Source organism: Saccopteryx bilineata, chromosome 1 (assembly GCF_036850765.1).
Source record: "Saccopteryx bilineata isolate mSacBil1 chromosome 1, mSacBil1_pri_phased_curated, whole genome shotgun sequence".
Lineage (NCBI taxonomy): Eukaryota > Metazoa > Chordata > Mammalia > Chiroptera > Emballonuridae > Saccopteryx > Saccopteryx bilineata.
The window spans coordinates 162208586-162226941 of NC_089490.1; the positions used below are offsets into that span (position 1 = coordinate 162208586).

The window sequence follows — 18356 nt, forward strand, 5'->3', positions numbered from 1 at the left end:
TTGGGGCCCCTCCCAGGCTCCTCTACCTCTTTGCTGCGGTACCAGTTTGTTTTGAGTGTGCCTCAGGGCAGCTTTACCCCTTTAGGGCTGCTTCTCATCGAAGTGAGAGCTCTGATTATTTCCAGGGGAGCTTTCTGAAGAGGATCTAACTGCAGACAACCAGGAGCATATGAAACTGCTGGGCAGTCTCATGTCCCTTCCGCCTCCCTCAGCGACACACCCACCAAAGAGGGCAGGGCCATCTACAGCTGGAGGGAGAACCTGTGAGGGAAGGGTCTTCCCTTTGGGGTGGGAGACAGTTATGGCTGCATGACTTTATATGGCTGCCTCCTTGGGAAGGGGAAGGTTATTTTAATTAGTGGTTTCTAAGTCAACTGGGAGAAGGCCTGAGAAGACAGTGTCAGGGGGACCTGGAGGCATTAACAGGAACACCAGTGCCGTGTGAGTCAGCTAATGATGTCCTTTCATGCGCTGGGCTTTCAATGTGTAAAAGGGCCCCGATGCACATTACTGCTCAGCCCAGGAGCTCTGAGCAGCAGGAGGGATCAACCCATTCCACAGATGAGAAAATCAAGGCTTGGAGGTGTGAAGGGACTTGTCCATGGCCACAAGCAGGTGCCAGGAGCAGGACTTAGGCATAGAGTCTTCAGCCTCTGGTCAATCTCTTTCTACTCCAATGGGTGCAAGCTTTTGCAGACCCCCGAGGTACCCAATTCTCTGATCGTGGGCATGTCACATTATGGCCAATCTGCTTCTGCATCTTCTTCTGAGAAGTGGGGGTCACCAGGACTGGTTATGTCATTTGCCAGGCTCGATGTAAAATGAGAACACAGGGCTCCTTGTTTAAAAGAACTAAGAATTTTACAATGGAAACAGCAGAGCGTTATCCCAAGTGCAGGGCTCTGTGGGGCAGCCTGGGTCCCTTGCTCATGAAGCTGACCATGGGAGTAATACTATGAACTTCCATAGGTCATTGTGAGGATTACAGTAACAAGTAGTGAGCCTTTAATGTGGTACTTGGTACACTTTTAGAACATATACCTTTAAACTTCTTTAAAGTCACACTTTAAGCCATATTATTCTTAACATATAATTTTATTGATCAATGCCACCCCAATAAATTTCATTTAAAAAATATTATTCTTAAGATAGTAAGATGTATCAGCACCACATCAGTCATATCACCAGATGGCCTGAACTTCCATGCTGTTGGTCCCTGACCTGCTGGGTGGCCTGAACCATCTCTGCACCCTTCCAGGTGTGCAGAAATAAAAGCCAACTGGGATGAAGTGGTGACCCCAACTCCCCCCAGATTTTTAGGTCTCAGTTGCATTTTTCATCATGCCAGCCTAGAAGGTCTGCCATAGGAAGGAGAAAAAAACCCAGCTTACAAAACACCAAAAATACCCCAATCCCTTCCTTCCTGCTCACATCTGAAACCCCACTGCCCATGGCTTGGGCCCCAGGTGACCCAGGTTTGACTGTGTTGTCCCCGCGGCCAGAGCAAGGGCTGGAGCTTCAGTTCTGGCTCCAGATCTGCTACCAATAAGTCGAGTACCTGAAATCAGCCCTCTCCTCTTGGCCTCAGTTTCTTAATTTGTGCACTGGTGCCCCCACCCCCTACCCCATCTGCCCCATAAGGATGCTGTGAGCATCAGCTGGACTCTTACATGTGGAAGCTCTCCGTAAACTATAAGGAGAAGTACCCATCTGAGGATTATTATCATCATCAAGGCAGGTGTGATGGAGTCAGGGAGTCACCACTTGGGGAGGTATGGTCACGTGTAGCAGGTAGGGACCGAGTCCTAGACTGCCTTCTATTGCCCCCAGCTCTCCCAGGTGACCAGGATTTGCTGACACAGGATCTTTTCTCCTGGTCATTGGACAGTGTCCCAGGGAACAATGCCTCTTCGGACGTCTCAGTGCCAATGAGCCCAGTGGGGTTTCTTCCCTCCCCTCCAGCTAGAACGCCACCCATGCAGGCCAGTCCGGGGAGGACTGCGTTGGACCCAGTCTGAGCTGGTGGAGAGGTGCCAGCCAGGTGCAGGGGGTAGAGGCCGGCCCTGGACAGCTAGCTTCCTTCCTGGGCCTGAAGCCCAGTGGGGCTTTCCCTCCGTCTGGACACACCAGGAACTTCCAGGGTGCAGGCTCTGTGAGGGGGAGCCCCCTGAATCCTGGGCAGACAGCTTTCTTCACGTCTAAACCAAGCCCTTCCTACTCCAGGGAGCACATTTTCTCACACTCCGTGCTTCGCAAAGGCGGACCTGGGACCTGGGGCATCCGGAAAACCAAGGTCAGACCACAATCCCACCAGGCCCAGGTGAGCCCCGCCAGATAGCTCTCCACCCATCCCCTGCAAGGGATCAGCCCGGGACATGTCAGCCTTTCTGCAGCAGGGGCGTGCCAGTGCTGGGGCCTACTCTGCACACAGGGACTGCTGTTCAAGCACACCGCCTGGCTCGCTGTGGACCTTGGCGGCTGCTGGGAGGGAAGGAGGCTGTGCCAGCCGTGAGGTAATGCCTCTGGCTGCTGGAGGAGCCATGTGGGTGCAGCTAGTCATTTAGCCAACACCTCGCCTCATGATGACCTAATCTGCTCACTTGGACAACTCTCAAACCACTTCCTAGATGGGCTCCGAGGGCAGGGAAGGGGCTGCTGACACATTTTCTGTCTCTGTCTCTGCCTGTCTCTCTGGTAAAGGTGATGTGAGCCTGTTCCCTGGCAGCACTCACTCAGACCCCACTGCCCTATATCCTCCTGAGAAACTCAAAAGCCACCCTGTCTCTGGAACCATTTCATTTTTTCTCCATAATACACAATCTTCCCAACACTCCTGTCCCATTGAATTCCATGCTTTCTCATGACCTGTGACTTCGCACAAGCTGTTCCCTCAGCCTGCAGCGCCCTTCCCTCCCTTCTACTCCTCAGCTCTTGGAAATTTTCTCCTTTAGGAAGTTTCCTTGAACTTGTCCTAGCTGTGTGTGCCTGGGATGCAACCAACAGAAGCACATCGGAGAAACAATTATGTCATCACAGCAGTATTAGCTAATGCTTACTCAGAGCTTACCGCGCCAGGCATTGTTCTAAGCTTTACATTTAATCCCTACAACAACCCTAAGGATCGAAGCAAGGATTATCATCATCTCCACTGCACCGATGAGGGGACTGAGGCACAGAGCGACTGGGTAGTTTGCCCAAAGTCACAGAACCAAGTGGTGAAGCTTGGATTTGAATCCCTGCAGTCTGGTTTGTAACCACTAGGCTTATTGGCCCTTTCAAGCCATAGCACTTCTACCAGGGATTTTTTATTATTATTTAAATTGTTTATTGATTGATTTTGAGAGACAGAGAGGAGAGAAAGAGCAACATTGATTTGTTGTTCTACTTTCTTATGTTATTTCTTGGTTGATTCTTGTATGCCCTGACCAGGAATCAAATCCACAACCTTGGCGTATCAGGAGGATGCTCTAACCGACTGAGCTACCTGGCCAGGGCACCAGGGACCTTCTTGATGGTGTCCTCTACCCAGACTGAGCTTCATGAGGGTGAGAACTAGGCTTTGTATCCAGCACTTAGCACCATGCTACTCTCCTCAAATGTTCATGGGCTAAATGAGTGAATAGAACAGTCCCCTCCCCCCCTCCCCCACACACACTCACCCACTGTGGCCTGTCCTTGCTCAAGTCTGAGCCAGTCTGGACAGGCTCAAAGTGGAGTGTGGACTTCCTGTGATGGCACCTAACCACGTGTCCTCTTAAGACCTCCCTTGACCTCAGAGTCCTGGACACAGGCTGTCAGGCCCTAGGAGGACAGGAACAGCCTCACCCTGCACCACAGGCCGTCACAGGGGGTTGGCACACAGAGAGGGCAGTTCAGTGTCACAGGTACAGCTCGAGGACCGGCTCCCTGTCCAGCACTGCAAGGTAATTTCCACTTAGCAGCCCTTCCCTCCTTCTAGAAAGAGCTTTTTTTTTCCCTGTGGAGAGTCCCTCTGTGTGCTTCCAGAGCACTGATGGTCCCTCTCTTGCCTCAGGGTGGTCACATGACTCAAGCTGAGCCAATCAGAGCTCCCCTGGGTTTCTGTGCCAGACCTTATAGAAGCCTGCAGTTCCATGCTGGCCTGGGGTGGCTGGCTGACTGACTATCTTGCTCACCACAGGCAGAGGATCTACCTGATGAACAAAGCCAAGCAGATGAGATAGTTAGAGACCGTCAGGTGGGCCCTGCTGGAAGCCGTCCCTCCTGACCTTGATTTTGTAGCTTACATATTCTCTGTTGCTTATACTTCTTTGAAATGGGTTTCTGACATTTGCAACCAACATAAGCATGTGTAGGACAAAGACTATAGAATAACGCAGTGGGTATTTGTTATTTGTTTTCTTAACAGTGTCCCAGGGACACTGTTTTTGTTTGTTTGCCATTTTTTGTGTTCAGGCAGTTCCTCATTTTGTGTGGGACAGCAGACAGGCTGGGCACCTCTCCTCTGAAACCAGAGGATCATATCCTCTCTCCTTCCCTGCCACCAGGTGTCCTGGCAACCAGGTACAAACATGTGACTTGAGCTTGTCCTGCCAGCCCAGGACTCTGAGTCTGGTGTGTGAGGCCAGAATGGAAGGGCAGGTAGGGTCCATTTGTGGCCATGTCCAGCCTTGAAGGCAGATGTGACCTGCAGGAGGGGAGGTGGAGTTAGCTAAGCTGTCTCTGGTAAGGGCTGTTGAAGGGTCTGATATTATGATAGAATAAGAAATATATATTTGGTCTCTATCCCTGGTTCCTGCAACAGAGTTCCTAAAACCCTTTTAATCTTGAAATGAAAGCAATAGGAATATTTCTTTTTTTTTTTTTTTTTTATTTTTTATTTTTATTTTTTACAGAGACAGAGAAAGAGTCAGAGAGAGGAATAGACAGGGACAGACAGACAGGAACAGAGAGAGATGAGAAGCATCAATCATCAGTTTTTCGTTGTGACACCTTAGTTGTTCATTGATTGCTTTCTTTTATGTGCCTTGACCGTGGGGCTACAGCAGACTGAGTAACCTCTTGCTCAAGCCAGTGATCTTGGGTCTAAGCTGGTGAGCTTTGCTCAAACCAGATGAGCCCGCGCTCAAGCTGGTGACCTGGGGGTCTCGAACCTGGGTCCTCCGCATCCCAGTCCTACGCTCTGTCCACTGCCCTACCGCCTGGTCAGGCAGGAATACTTCTTGTTATAACATCTGCTTTTTGTCCCCCACTCCTGAGACGACAGCTCTACACTGGAAAAAATGAAAGGGCTATCCTTTGTTACTCTAGCAAGGCCCTTTTAATCCCCTGGGGTTTATGTTAATGAGCTGACTTTACAAAAGCCCCTCAGGACCGGGGACAATAACCAGGGGAAATAACCTTGTGATGAGAGAGTTGGAACTTTCAAACCCATTCTTCACATCTGGGAAGGGGTTAATTGAGTTAACCACCAATGACCAGTGATTTAATCAATCATGCCTATAGACCGAATTTCCTCATGTATAAAACACTCCCATGTATAAGGCACAGCTTAATTTTGGGACCCAAAATTTGAAAAAAAAAAAGTATTACATAAAGTTATTGAACTCAAGTTTTATTCAACATAAAATTCATACAACTCCTCACTGTTAAAACTCCCATCCATTAGCTTGTCCTCATCTGTGTCTGATGACGAATCACTGTCTTCATATCTTGCCTGGTCCTCAGTTCCATCTATGGCATTTGAAACGCCACAACCATTATATAAGATGAACCCAGTTTTTAGACCCCAAATTTTTCAGAAAAAGGTGCTTCTTATACATGAGGAATTATGGTTATGAGGCCTCAAAAAAAACCCTAACTGAAGAGGTTCAGAAAGTCCAGGTTGTTGAAAATGTGGGAGTGCTGGAGGGCAGCATGCCTGGAGGAGGCCCGGGGCTCCGCACCCTCCCCGGCACCTTATCCTGCGCGCCTGTTCATCGGGCAAGTGAATACAAGTAAACGTTTCCCTGAGTTTTATGAGCCATTCTCACAAACTAAAGAATCTGAGGAAGGGGTTATGGGCAATTCCTGACTTACAGCCAGTCATTTAGAAATACAGGTGACAACCTGGGACTTGCACTTGGCATGTGAATTGGGTGACAGTTTTATGGGACTAAACTCTCAACTGGTGGAATCTGATGCTAGCTTTAGGTAGACAGTGTCAAATTGAGTTAACTTGTAGGACACCCAGTTGGTGGCTGCAGAGAATTAGAGAATTGTTTGGTGTGGAAAACTCACACGTCTGGTGTCAGAAGTGTTCTGGGGTGTTGTGTGGGTAAAAACCTAGCACCCCTCCGAGTTGGTGTCAGACAGATCATCTAATTTACTGGGCCTCTCGCCTCTGTTTTCCAAGCTGCCCTGGTTCTGCCTGTTTTCTCCCTTCCGTCCATTCTGTGAAGGACTTATGTTAACGCTTTTTACTGCTTACAACCCAGAGCCCTGGCTGAAATGAGAGGCAGCATACAATTCATTTGGGGAGGCAAAATGTATAACTGAGGGCATAAAACAGTGTGCCTCCCCTCCTCACATTTCCGTGTGTCCCTTAGAGGCGCTGGTGCCAGTGAGAACCACAGGCTGGATGACCATTGTCCTCCTGAGGAATGTTATAGCAAGAGTCCATCTGCATTCATAGCTATGTCTCCTAATTTGTAATTTACTACAGGCAGCTCTTGAGGAGGATGTAATAACAGTTTCCACATGTGTAAATGTACACTTGCACGCTTTCTTCTAGCGGAAGTGCCACCCATGGGTCCTTGAGCATAGCTGACAGTCTGATTTTAGGCTCGGAGACACACTCAGCGTGCTCACCAGAGGAGCCACAGACTGCTTTGCACACGTGTGTGAGGCCCTGCCTGCAGTCCAGGCCGGCCCTGGCGCCAGCACCGGAGCAGTGGGTAACCGGCAGTGCTGGGGGCATGAAGTCAGGAAGGGGCCCTTGAGACATCCCAACCTCAGACCTGCCTTGCTGAGGAAATTTAGATCCTGCCGGATCCTTAACCACAATATAGCCAATTTTTCATTGCAGAAATGTTCCCGCAGGAGACAGACCACAGCAGTGGAGCCCGCTCCTGGGGGACAGTGTCTCTGGCTCTGTATCTACTGCTGAGCCATCTCCTGCCTCTGCTCATTCACCTGCTCCCTCTGTGGGCCGTCGTGCTCCTGAAACAGGTCAGAGGGGTCACTCCAGAAAACCAGCACCTCTGCTGAGCGTGTAGGATGTGTCATGCGGCCTAAAACTCTCATTAGAGAGTCATTCCCTGAGCTCAGGAGCGGCCTAAGGACAGGTAGCATCTTCCCCATCCTTAGCCAACACCTGGTGGGCCATAGTGGGGTCAGAGGGCTGCAGCCACTCTGACTTCTGGTCTTAGCCAGGCCAGGCCCTCCTCCCACCTCTCAGCAGAACTGCCTGTTCCCAGCTCCTATCTGAGGCCACAGCAGAGCCCATGGCTGTGCCTGAGGGCAGATCAGAGGCTGATGATCAAAGGGGGACCCCAGCTTCCCAGCACCTCCAGTGGGAGCTGTGAGAGCTGGGGAGTCACCTAGCTTCACCTGCCTGGCTCCCTGCTCCTCTTTTGAAAATGAAGCTAATGCAGCTGTCACCCTGCACAGCCAGTGAGGAGAGAACGTGAGGCTGAGGGGAAGGCCTTGGTCGCGATAAGGCATTCTATTGTATAAACGGAAAGAAATTCAGGTGGCTCAGGCCACATGCACACCTGAATCTTTTTCTTTCCTTTTCTAAAGCAGATAATCTCTTTCTTGCCAGGTGGGTGTGAGGTCAATAGGTCTGGGACTCGAACACAGAGCGGCGACAAGGCCTGGGTTTACTCACAAAGCCTGATGTTCATTTAAAAGAGGGAGCTCAGGGCCCGGACTCAGGACTGACCTCCGGCGGCGAATGATGGAGGCTGTGAAGTCCCCGTCTGTGTTCTGTGGACTTCAGGAGTGCTAATGATTGGGGCTAAGGCTGGGGTCACAGGCCTGTGCCCCACAGAGCTGCCCACAGGAGCCAGGGAGCCGCCAGAAATTGTGTTTTCTCTCCTCGTCAGAGGTTGCCATGGTGACCGAGGCAGGAAGGGACACCTGGGTGGTCTGGCTCTACACAGATCATCTATCCCAGCTCATCTTTATTCCAGGTCTTGGTCAGAGCTGAAATTGGGAGCGCCTGAGATGGGGAAGGACACCATGCAGAGGCCAGACCCTCGGCACTAATAACGTGCTCATGGTGGAAGAGCACTGTGTTGGGAAATTGTGTGAGCATGTGCATAGGTGGGGGGAGGGGTGGGTTACATTGTTGAGTGTGTGTTCTGATATGTGGTAAGGATGCTAGTAAGGGAAATGGGGTGGTATCAAGGCTCTTTGTGACAGTAGGGTCCTTCTCAAATGAGCCCTTGTCTACACCTCAGGGGAGAGCATGCCTGCATGCTGCCCACACAGGGGGACCCTCCACTTTCCACTTCCTGGAAGCCATCCGTCTGCTGCCTGGATTATTCCTCCTGTGCTCCTGGCAGCAGACCATTGTGAGAATCCAGCCACTGCTTCTAAAAGCCTGAGGCTATGTTCCCTGCCCTCAAGCCTTGGTTCTATCACCTGACTTCTCCCTGATTTCACATGCCCACTGCACTCAGGGCTGCTCAGATGTCACCTCTGACCACAGAGAGGCCAGCTCTGACCATCCTATTCAGATGCCCCTGCTTCATTTTTCTTGAAAGATCCTTGAGAACAGTGACTTTCTCTTCTTTTCTGCTGTGACCCTAGCACTCAGAACAGTGCCTGACACATAGGGGGTGCTCAGTCAACTAGTTGAATGAGTGAGTGACTGACTGAATGAACGAGAACTTTCTGGGCAGAATCTTTCATTCCTTTGTTTGTTGTTGGCCCATCTGGAAACTCCCTGCTTTTCACTGATTCTAAAGTTCTGCTTTAGGGCTCAGCTGAGGGCTTGTCTCCTCTCCTAAGCCTTCAAGAACACCCCACCTTCCAGGCCATTCTTTGAATTCTGGCACTGTCTTCGGCCATGCTCATGGCACCCTGGCCTGTATAACCTTGACCTATGAGAGTGTCCTGTCTTCTTGATCAGATATCTCATTCCTCATTGGGAAGAATATTACTTTCTCTTTTGTGTCCTGAACACAGAGCTCTACAAGCAGCATATGTTCAATAGATGCTGAAGATGGCAATGCTGTGAATCAGTGAACAAATTCTAGCCCAACTAGTTCACATTTCCAGATGGTTTCCTGCCCAGTAGACCTCCTGCAAGTTCATGGGTAAGATTTTCAAGGTTAAGATATTTGTAGTGAGTCTGACTTAGGATGAGGGTTGTTTGACAGGCTATTCTCAACTCGATGTTTTATCCTTTCTCTATAATCTCATGTTTAAATTCGACTAAGTCTTTGAACCTAGTTCACTACCTCATTCTATATCCTTTGCTCTTTCTGAATGGAACTGATTACTTCCTCCTCTAACAAAAGTATTTAGCACTTTTCTATACCAGTCTTAGGTACTAAACAAGCGTCTTCTTGAACTGTATGACTTAGCTACATTTCTGATGTACCTGTTATGTGGTCAGATATACCTTTGTGTAGTATCCCTTCTGTGGGCACAACTCCTGTATCATTTCAGGTGGTCTGAAGAGACTGTGAATTACAGCTTTCTGCTCATCACCCCAACCCCTAGGAACACTCATGTGACCCAGATTTAGACACTTCTTCTAGGTCCTACTCTGATAAGAGTGGTCCATTGGAATTGCACTTGGCCAAGCAAGGCCAATATGAATATTTTCATGGGATTTAAATACAGATACTTAAAGAAACAGGGTGTATTTTTAGCTGGGATAGCTCGGCTGGGAGGGTATAAACCTCAAGTTTCCAAGGTCCATCTTTCTCACCCTCATGGAGAAAGCCCATGTGCAGTAAGAAGGAATAACCCTTTGGGAAGAAAAGAGGGGGGAGAGAGAAAAAGCGAGAGAGAGGGGGGGGGCGCTGACATATTTCAATTCATCAGACACAGCAATGCCAGAAGACCTAAGTTTTGAATTCTATGCACTAAAACATTCTTTCCTTTGCTTGAGCTAATTTAGGCTGGACTCCTGTCCCTTGCCATCATAAGTGACCTAAATAACCCAACTGTGCTAGACTGTGAGATCTTAAGGGGGCACAGTCTGTCTCCAATTCTTTCCCATACTACTCATAGCTACTGGCTTGATCTAACCAGTTCAACTTTAATGTATATTTTCTACATAAAGAAAATCAATAAATACATACATGGTCATTGTATCTTAGAAGATTCTTAGAATCAAAGGGCAGAGCGGGAGAAAATCATTACTGAGGCTCTGTGCAAATGTCTAATTGAACCCTATGCTAGATAAGACCAGTATTATCCCTACTTTACAGGTCATGCACAGGTAAGTGAAGGAACCACCACTTCAGCCCACCTCTATCATTGTGACCATGTCCCCAAATGGCTTCATATATAATAAAGTAACAGGACACGTGCTTCATAGGGTTTCAATGTTTTAAGGCCCAGTGTCTATAGGAATCCTGGGAGCAAATAAAAACTGTTAATTATTCTGATGGCACTGTTTTTTTTTTCCTGTGAGCTTGATCTGGGCAGGCAAGGCAGATAAGATTCAAGCACCTAGACCGACTCCCTCTCTGCTGATACGGTGAGCGGAACTGCTGGATCCTGAGTGTCTGTCTCCTGGGCTAGAGCCCTCCTGCGAAGGCAGCGAGGAGACCTGAGCCTAAGGAAAGCTCTGCCATTCTTGAGTGTGAAACCCTTCTGGACAAGTTATGTGACTTCTTAGGACTCTAGCAGATTCAGAACTCATTCTGACCCGCATGGGTCAGAACTCATTTTTTTCGTCCGTTGTGTTTCTGTTGGGAAGCACGGGGCTCCTGGGCCAGTCAGTCCTGGGGACAGTGGTGACGCCTGGATCTGAGGCTGCCAGTGTGGGAGGATGAGCAGATGGCTGCGAGGCCCGGCCAAGGCCCAGAAGGGGGCAGGGAGCCCCGGAGACCCACACACCTCTCTCCCCTGGACTCTTCTGCTCCAGGCAGCCCTGGGCCACCTCCCTTCCAGCTGCTGCTGGGAGATGGGAACGAGACAACCATTTTGGACACCCAGACTGGGGCAGAAGAGAAAAGAGCCCCTGGCCTGGGAGTCAGCCCCAGGGCCCGTCCCACTCTGAGCGACTACAGCAGCGCACTATCCCTCTCAGGCTCTTGGAAACACATTTTGGAGAAATAGCCTTTATGCTTCCTTGTACCCCAATGCGTTCGGAGTCTAAACCACAGCACCGGGTGGGCTGTCACCATGTCACAGAGCCACACCCTCGGAGAGCAGATGCAAAGGAATTGACTTACCTGTGAACTCCTGGGTGTGTCTCTCAGTGCTGGTAGGTTTACAATGTCCTGTGCTAATGGCCCCTTGTTCAAAGTTTCTGTGTCCACATCTGGAATAACAAGAACAATCACAAACATTTTGAAATCACACTGCAGTTTACAATTTTTTTCACCCACACACAATGTCCTGGGCTGGAGAGACCTTCCTGAGAATTACACCACAGAATAACTGCAAACCAGATACATCGCCAGGCTTGCCCGGGTCACAGAGCGCCATTGGCTTGGATTGATCTTGATTCCAGGTTGAGTTTCTGTTGTCTAGAATACAGGGAAACCTTGCTTTGCCTCACTGAGACATTGTGAGGCAGGAATCTATAAAAACACTTGTTAAGACCTTTACACATTCAGAGTGAGTCTGCTGAATAATTGATGGGCTCTGCTCTGGCTGCTTAGGGCAGACTCACAGGCCGTAGGCTGGGAATGTGGAGACCTTTCCTATCATTCTGCCCAGTGAAAGAATTTACCAAGAAAATCACCAGGAAAGAGTTGTGCTTCCCTTTTTGGGGGGGAGACCCTGGCTTCTGGGAGCCATAGATCTAATTTATTGCCTCACTGAAAGGCAAGGCGACAGTGCAGGGCTGCTGCAGGGAGAGGGGTGCTGGGCCACCCGGAGCAGCTGCCACCGTGTCCCTTGCAAGGCTGCGAGGCCCTGGGAAAGGGCTGCTTTGCTCTGACAGGCAGGGAGAAGGTGCCTGGGAATGTGAGAGTCCAGCAGGGAGGAGTGGCATCAGCCATGGAAAGGGCAGAGTCTGAAGCAGAGGTTTCCCCCACGAACACGCCTGATGAGGCAGAGATGCCCAGGAAGGGCTGTGGCAGCCTGTGGCCACCCAGCCAACTGCTGCATGTGACCACAGAAGTCTGGCCAAAGGCCATGGCGGCAGGGATTAAGGGGGCAGAAAGTAGACACAGAATGGCCTTTAAAGCAATTTGCAGAGATCAAAGTAGAATGCAGTTTGAGCCGGTGTTCTGGCTATAAGAACAGGGGACATGTCCCAGCTGGCTGAAAGGGTGGCAATACACAGCTAAGGACACTGAGGATGTGTATCCCCTCCCCCGTGGGGTGCGGCCCACTGAAGTATCTCCTGGCATTTGTCTCAACCCCCCACGCAGGGCAGCTATAGTGCTATCCAAATCCACGGGATATCTGGCTCCAACTTCAAATGAGAAGAATCAACAAATGCCAGCACAAGTGGGATTTGTTCTGATGACTGGCTTTCTAGCTTACTCTGCCCTGCAAGTTCCAAAACACAATGGTTTCGCAAGGATTTCCTAAGAAGTTTCGTGGTGTGCTCCATGCTGATGCAAGTCTCTTCGCTTTCATACTTTGTCTGGACGTGCTGACCTCCCCGGCAGCTCAAGGGCCCTTAGCGTTTCCTTGTGTAAAGGCGGAGCCCCGTCCTAATGGCTCCGGGATGGGGAGTTGAGGACGGTTCCAGTAGGGTCTCAGCCTGGCAAGCAACGTTCAGTGCTGCCTGGAACTAACCCAGGGTGTAGTACTGCCCCCACCCTGGAACTTGGAGGGGACATTTGGCTCAGGCACTGAACAGGCAGAACAGAAAACAGGACATGTGACCTTGTTCCACGATTGTGTCAACTTGAGCAGAACTACTGGGCTTCTGAGCTACCTGAGTTCACACTTAGCAGAGGAAAAGAAGAATCAGGAGGTGGAAAAAGAAACGGAGCAAGTTAGGGATGGGGCAGGGCTGGCTGCGGTGACAGCCCAGCTCTGATGCTTATTAATTCTATGACCTTGGGTCATAGATTTAACCCCATAGTCCTCAGGTTCCTCATCCATGAAATAGGATCACAAAGGAACCTACCTCAAAGCCTCGGAAGGATCCAGTGAATAGTGTATGAAAATTTTTAGTTTGGCCTCTAATAAAACTGTCACCTCTCACCATGGCAGCACATGGCTGGACCTCTCCTGGGCCTATCAGGAGAAGGAATGACTACTGATCCATTAAAATGAGCTCAAGTGTGTCTGTGTGCTCAGGAAGTGCGGGACATCAACTTACTCTCAGCCTGGTACTCTGGGCTGCACTCTGAGAAACTGTCTTTCCTCATCGACCACCCTGCCAGACTCCACGTTGCTGGAGGGCAGGGCTGTTGTCTTACTTTTCCTTGGTAGAGTGTCTATTATTGATCTTCAAACCTTCACAGCCATGGTGAGACATTCTCTGTGGTATCGTTTGGCTAGTTTACCAACTGCATTCCCGAAGGATGCATTCACATTGGGACTCAGCGCCTGGTTGGCAGTCCCAGGCAGGGCCCCCACTCCAGAGGGGGCTGTGGCAAGCGCTTTGGCTATCTTTCTGTTTTCTCCATGTCAGGCATTTGATAATTAGCAGAGTAAACATTAGAAATGCATTCTCCTTGGCGAAAGGAGAGGTATTCAAGATATGTGGGTTGGTCAAATGAATTCTGAGACACACTTGACTCTGGTAAGAGCAGGTTAAAGAATGCAGTGAGACCTCAAGGCAGGTGCGGTCAGGGCATCTACAGACACAGATGGCTGCGACCAGCCCACAGAACAAGCGATGTGAATGTTGCTGGACCCACTTGCAAATAAATAGTTGCTTAAAAAAGTATCTACATGTGTGGCAGGATTGGGTTGGAGGCTTGCTTTTATTTGACCTGATAATGAGGTCTGCCTCAAAGTTTTCAGTGGTTGTTGTTAAACAAATAAATCAAACACAACAAAACCTGAGAGTTATGACCAAATGGACACAGTCAGTTCAGTCTGGTGATGTATTTGGGGCAAAGCACATGTAAATGCTCACAGAAGAGGGAGCCAGTGTCACTTTTAACTTGATGCTGGTCAGGAGCACCAGGGCCCTCAGTGGTTGCCAGGCTAGGATACTGATCCAGAACCTTCCCGGGTACTCATCCTCGCGAGAGTTCCCCAGCTAGCCTTCAGGGGCTGAAGTGCCCAGGTCACACCCACAGGCTCTGTTGATTTTTTGGAATGAGGAAATGCTGCTCAGTCTTCAAGAAACCATGAAACTGTGGCCACGGCAGAGGTCACTCTCTGGGCCCAGGACATACCTGAAAAATCAGCTCTGCCCTTTGAGGTCCCACAGGACAAACCCTATGATGAAGTCTTTGGGGACTCGTTACCAGCTTCACATTTGGATCAGAATTTCCAAGGAGAATTTCAGTCCATACTAGAGAAATTGCCTTGAAGAAATGGGGGCTCAGTCTGCACCCTGGGAGAAGGTGAACTTCCATGGCTCCTCGGGGCTCTACAAAGGCTGCTGGGCAAGGATTCAGATGTGAAGAGGCCCCTTGATGCTGGAGAGCCCAATACCCCTCTACCTCTGGAGATGAGAGAGAGCCCTTCTGTGATGGGCAGTGCCCACTGGGGGATGGGTTGCTGCTCTCTGTGCTTCCTTCTCCGAGGAGCTTTTCATGGGCGAGCATTATTGCAGGGTGGGGAAGGGTAGGTCAAGTACCATTCAGGAGGAAAGAAGGTGGGCATAGGCCCGTGCAAGCCTCTAAGTTCTCCTCTTGTCCACCTTTTTCCTCCCTTTTTCCCTTTCCTCTCCAGAGAGAAGTAGGGGGGGCATTACAGAGGGTGTGGAAAGAGCTGGGCTTTTATTAACCAGGGCAACTGTCCTAACCATAGAGAAGCTGATATTTGTAGCCTTCCCAACTCATGTTGGCAGCCTGACCTTCTGTAGCAGCTCCAATTCTGCAGGATGATTGAAAAGTTAGCCAGGCCCACATGTCACCCCCTTCTAAACCCCTCTCCCACCTCCAGTCTCCCCTTGCTCCCATGTACCCATGCCCTCATTCAGAGCATCCTCACCCCTTCAAGGTTTGCTTCAGCATTTGCATTTTAAGAGCCATCCTGGTTAGTCCTAAAGAATTTCTAATTCTTTTTTTTTTTTTAATGGAGACAGAGAGAGAGTCAGAGAGAGGGATAGACAGACAGGAATGGAGAGATAAAAAGCATTAATCATTAGTTTTTTGTTGCGCATTGCAACACCTTAATTGTTCATTGATTGCCTTCTCATACATGCCTTGACCACGGGCCTTCAGCAGACCGAGTAACCCCTTGCTCGAGCCAGCAACCTTGGGCTTAAGCTGGTGAGCTTTTGCTCAAACCAGATGAGCTCTTGCTCAAGCTGGCGACGTCGAGGTCTCGAGCCTGGGTCTTCCGCATCCCAGTGCAATGCTCTATCCACTGCGCCACTGCCCGGTCAGGCAGATTTCCAATTCTTGAGCGAGAACTCTCCACCACCCCTAGTCTGCAAACCAGGAAGTAGGCTACTCAGATTGTCATTCATCTTCCACCTTTGCAAGTAGCTCAACACCCCAGTCAAGCAAAGAGCCATTGCTGGGAAAGCACAGCCCCAGGGGGTTCCAGATGCTGTTGTAGGGCCAAAGGAGTTTTCTGCTAGCAAAATTTACCTAGAAAAAACTACCCAGTGCGTGAGCAACCTAACAAGCAGTTTTGTCCTCATTGGCCTGGGACTCTATGTGAGGTAATACTTAAGCACTGCCTTAATTTACTTCCCAGCCAGAGTTCTTCTTGGAGGGAGACCAAGCTGGTGAATATGGAATTGGGATTGATAATTTAGTGGGAATCCATGCATGTAATTGGGAGAGCAAGAGGAGATAGAACTAGTACCTGAGAAGTTGGGGGGGTCTTCAAGTGGGAAAGGGGAAAAGGGGAGGAAAAAGGACCCTTCTTGCTGCTTCAGGCCAGCAGAGTTGAAGTGAGCCAGGCCTGATTATGGAGCCATTCAGACTCCTGATACAAGAAATAGCTTTCCTGGCTCCACAGGGTCTCTTGAGATGGCAAGGGCGATTCCCAGGTCACAGAGTGAGCTGTCACACAGCTCTGGGTGACTTCCCCATCTCTGGGTCTCTCTCCTTGGATCTTCTAAAGCAGCCATCCTTTGAGAGACTGTCTTAGGAATCAGGTACATGAGACTGAATCTCTCTGCTCTTTCACCAGCCACGTGAGTTACACCAAATTCTAAAATCTCTTGCAGCCCAGTTGGAAAAATGGGGATATTATGGCCCCTGGAAGGGCAATTGGGGGGACAAAATGACCAACAAGTGCGCAGGCTTCTCTCGCATTGCCTGACTGGTAAATGCACTCTAGAGAAAGAAACTGTCATCTTTATTCACTCTAAATACAGCTCGTGGCTGCTTTGCCAAGCTCCTTAAAAACATTCTGGCAGCAGCTCCCACCCTGTGGATGTGGTCAAGCTAGAGGTGCCACGGCCATCTCTGCTCCCCCAGGACGAGCACTCTCTCCTCTCCAGCTGTGCCTGGCCAGCAGCAGGACTGTCTCTCTCGGAGGGGAAGCTGCTTTAGAGCCTTGTCTCCCTTGGGCACGTCAGGGATGGCCCTGTTGATAGGGACCTGGCTCATCCCACCTGGGACTCACCAGGGATGACTGGGAGTTGGTGGAAACCAACCTGTCTTCTGGACCTTCTCAGGAAGAGCCACATACTAAGGGGAATGAAAACCAGATACAGGCACTTGTTTTTTTGTTTGTTTGTTTTTTGTTTGTTTTTAAAGCAGAACATCCAACCTGTCTTGGTGGAAGGAGACACCTGCCCACTTGCTGGGGACCACAGATCTTGCCATCTCCTAGTGACATGACCCAACCCCAGGGCTGACCCGCTCATTCCTGAGGGCCCTCTGGGCTGTGCATTTCCCCCTCATGCTGGCCTCAGCCCTACAGAGCACTTAGGCCCAAGTGCCCTCAGTCACTTCTGAGTTGCAAGTGCCTTAGGGCACGAACTTCCATATCACTGAGTCTAAAGTGGACAGAAGGGCCAGGTTGAGCTTGGAGATGACCAGCAGGCTGGGAGTAGACCTGGAGAGACTGAGTGGGCCTCCTCTGTCTCAGACCTGGCACCCTAAATCTCCACCCAGATCTTAACCCTGGAAGAGGCCAGCTGGAAGATGAGAGAGGGAGTCCAGCCACGGTGTCCCACGCCCCCTGAGGGAAGAGTCCCAACAGCCAGTGAAGCGGGGTGTCCACACCAGAGTGCTCTAGGATCCGGTGGTCCCGCAGACCCAGGCAGCCTGCTCCCCGCCACTGCCTGCCTGCGCTGGCGACCTGCGGCGCCCCTAGTCCCCTCCCCTGGCAGCACCTCCCGCCACAGCCACATCCCCCAGCTCGATTCCCAGCCCAGGGAACATCCCCGCCCCTGCCGCAAACCCACCTTCGGGGCGCTCACAGACCCCTTCTAGGGGTGTCACCGAGGTCCCCGCCTCCTCCTCCCGACGCGGGTTCCCGGCTCCGCCGCCTCTGGCCCCGGCGCTGGGGGCTAAGCCGGCTCTTGCCTCCCTTTCTCTCGTGCTCCTGTGAATTCTCAGCACTATTCTTTTTTTAAGGGATTTTTTTTTTTTTTTTTTTTTTTTTTTGCGTTGCGTCAGGACGGTTGCCTGGCGACGGCGGAGCTATTCTGCCGCCAGTCCTTTCAGCCGCGATCCCCTCCAGCTTCTCATTCATGCCTCTCCACCCGCGGCTCCGGGACCGGAACGCGCAGGGCCCTGGAGATGCGCACCGGGTCCTAACGCCCGACTAGTTGCGCGTTCCCGGCCCAGACCGGGACCAGAGCGGCTGCCCAGAGATACACATTTGCCAAACCCTAAGCCTAGACGAAACCATACCCAAGCCCAAACATCATTTTTTAAAAAAACTCGAAACCAAACCGTTTTCCCATACGCATGACAACGTGGCTTTGCCACTGTCAGCAATTTGCCTGGGTGGAGGGGGCAGGAGAACCCTCTCCTGGAGTCGCCAAGCCCAGAGCTTACATTCCAACCACAAGCGGCTTGAGTTCAAACTATCAGCAGCAACCCCCATTACTCAGTGACTAACATGTGCCACACTGTCAGAGCGACTCGGTGGGCAGAGGTGGGCATCTCCAGCTTGCAGATGAGGAAACCGAAGCTCAGAGAGGCTAA

General features: G+C 50.5%; 1 protein-coding gene across 1 annotated transcript in view; it reads right to left on the reverse strand.

The window, feature by feature from the left end:
• The window catches only part of FAM167A (family with sequence similarity 167 member A), a 37899-nt gene extending 20113 nt beyond the window's left edge, over positions 1–17786 (reverse strand). The window contains exons 1-2 of the mRNA XM_066278904.1: positions 17609–17786; positions 11382–11470 (exon numbers count right to left, since the gene is read on the reverse strand). The gene's annotated coding sequence lies outside the window, so the exon portion shown is untranslated. The remainder of the gene's footprint in view (positions 1–11381; positions 11471–17608) is intronic.
• Positions 17787–18356: the final 570 nt, after the last annotated feature.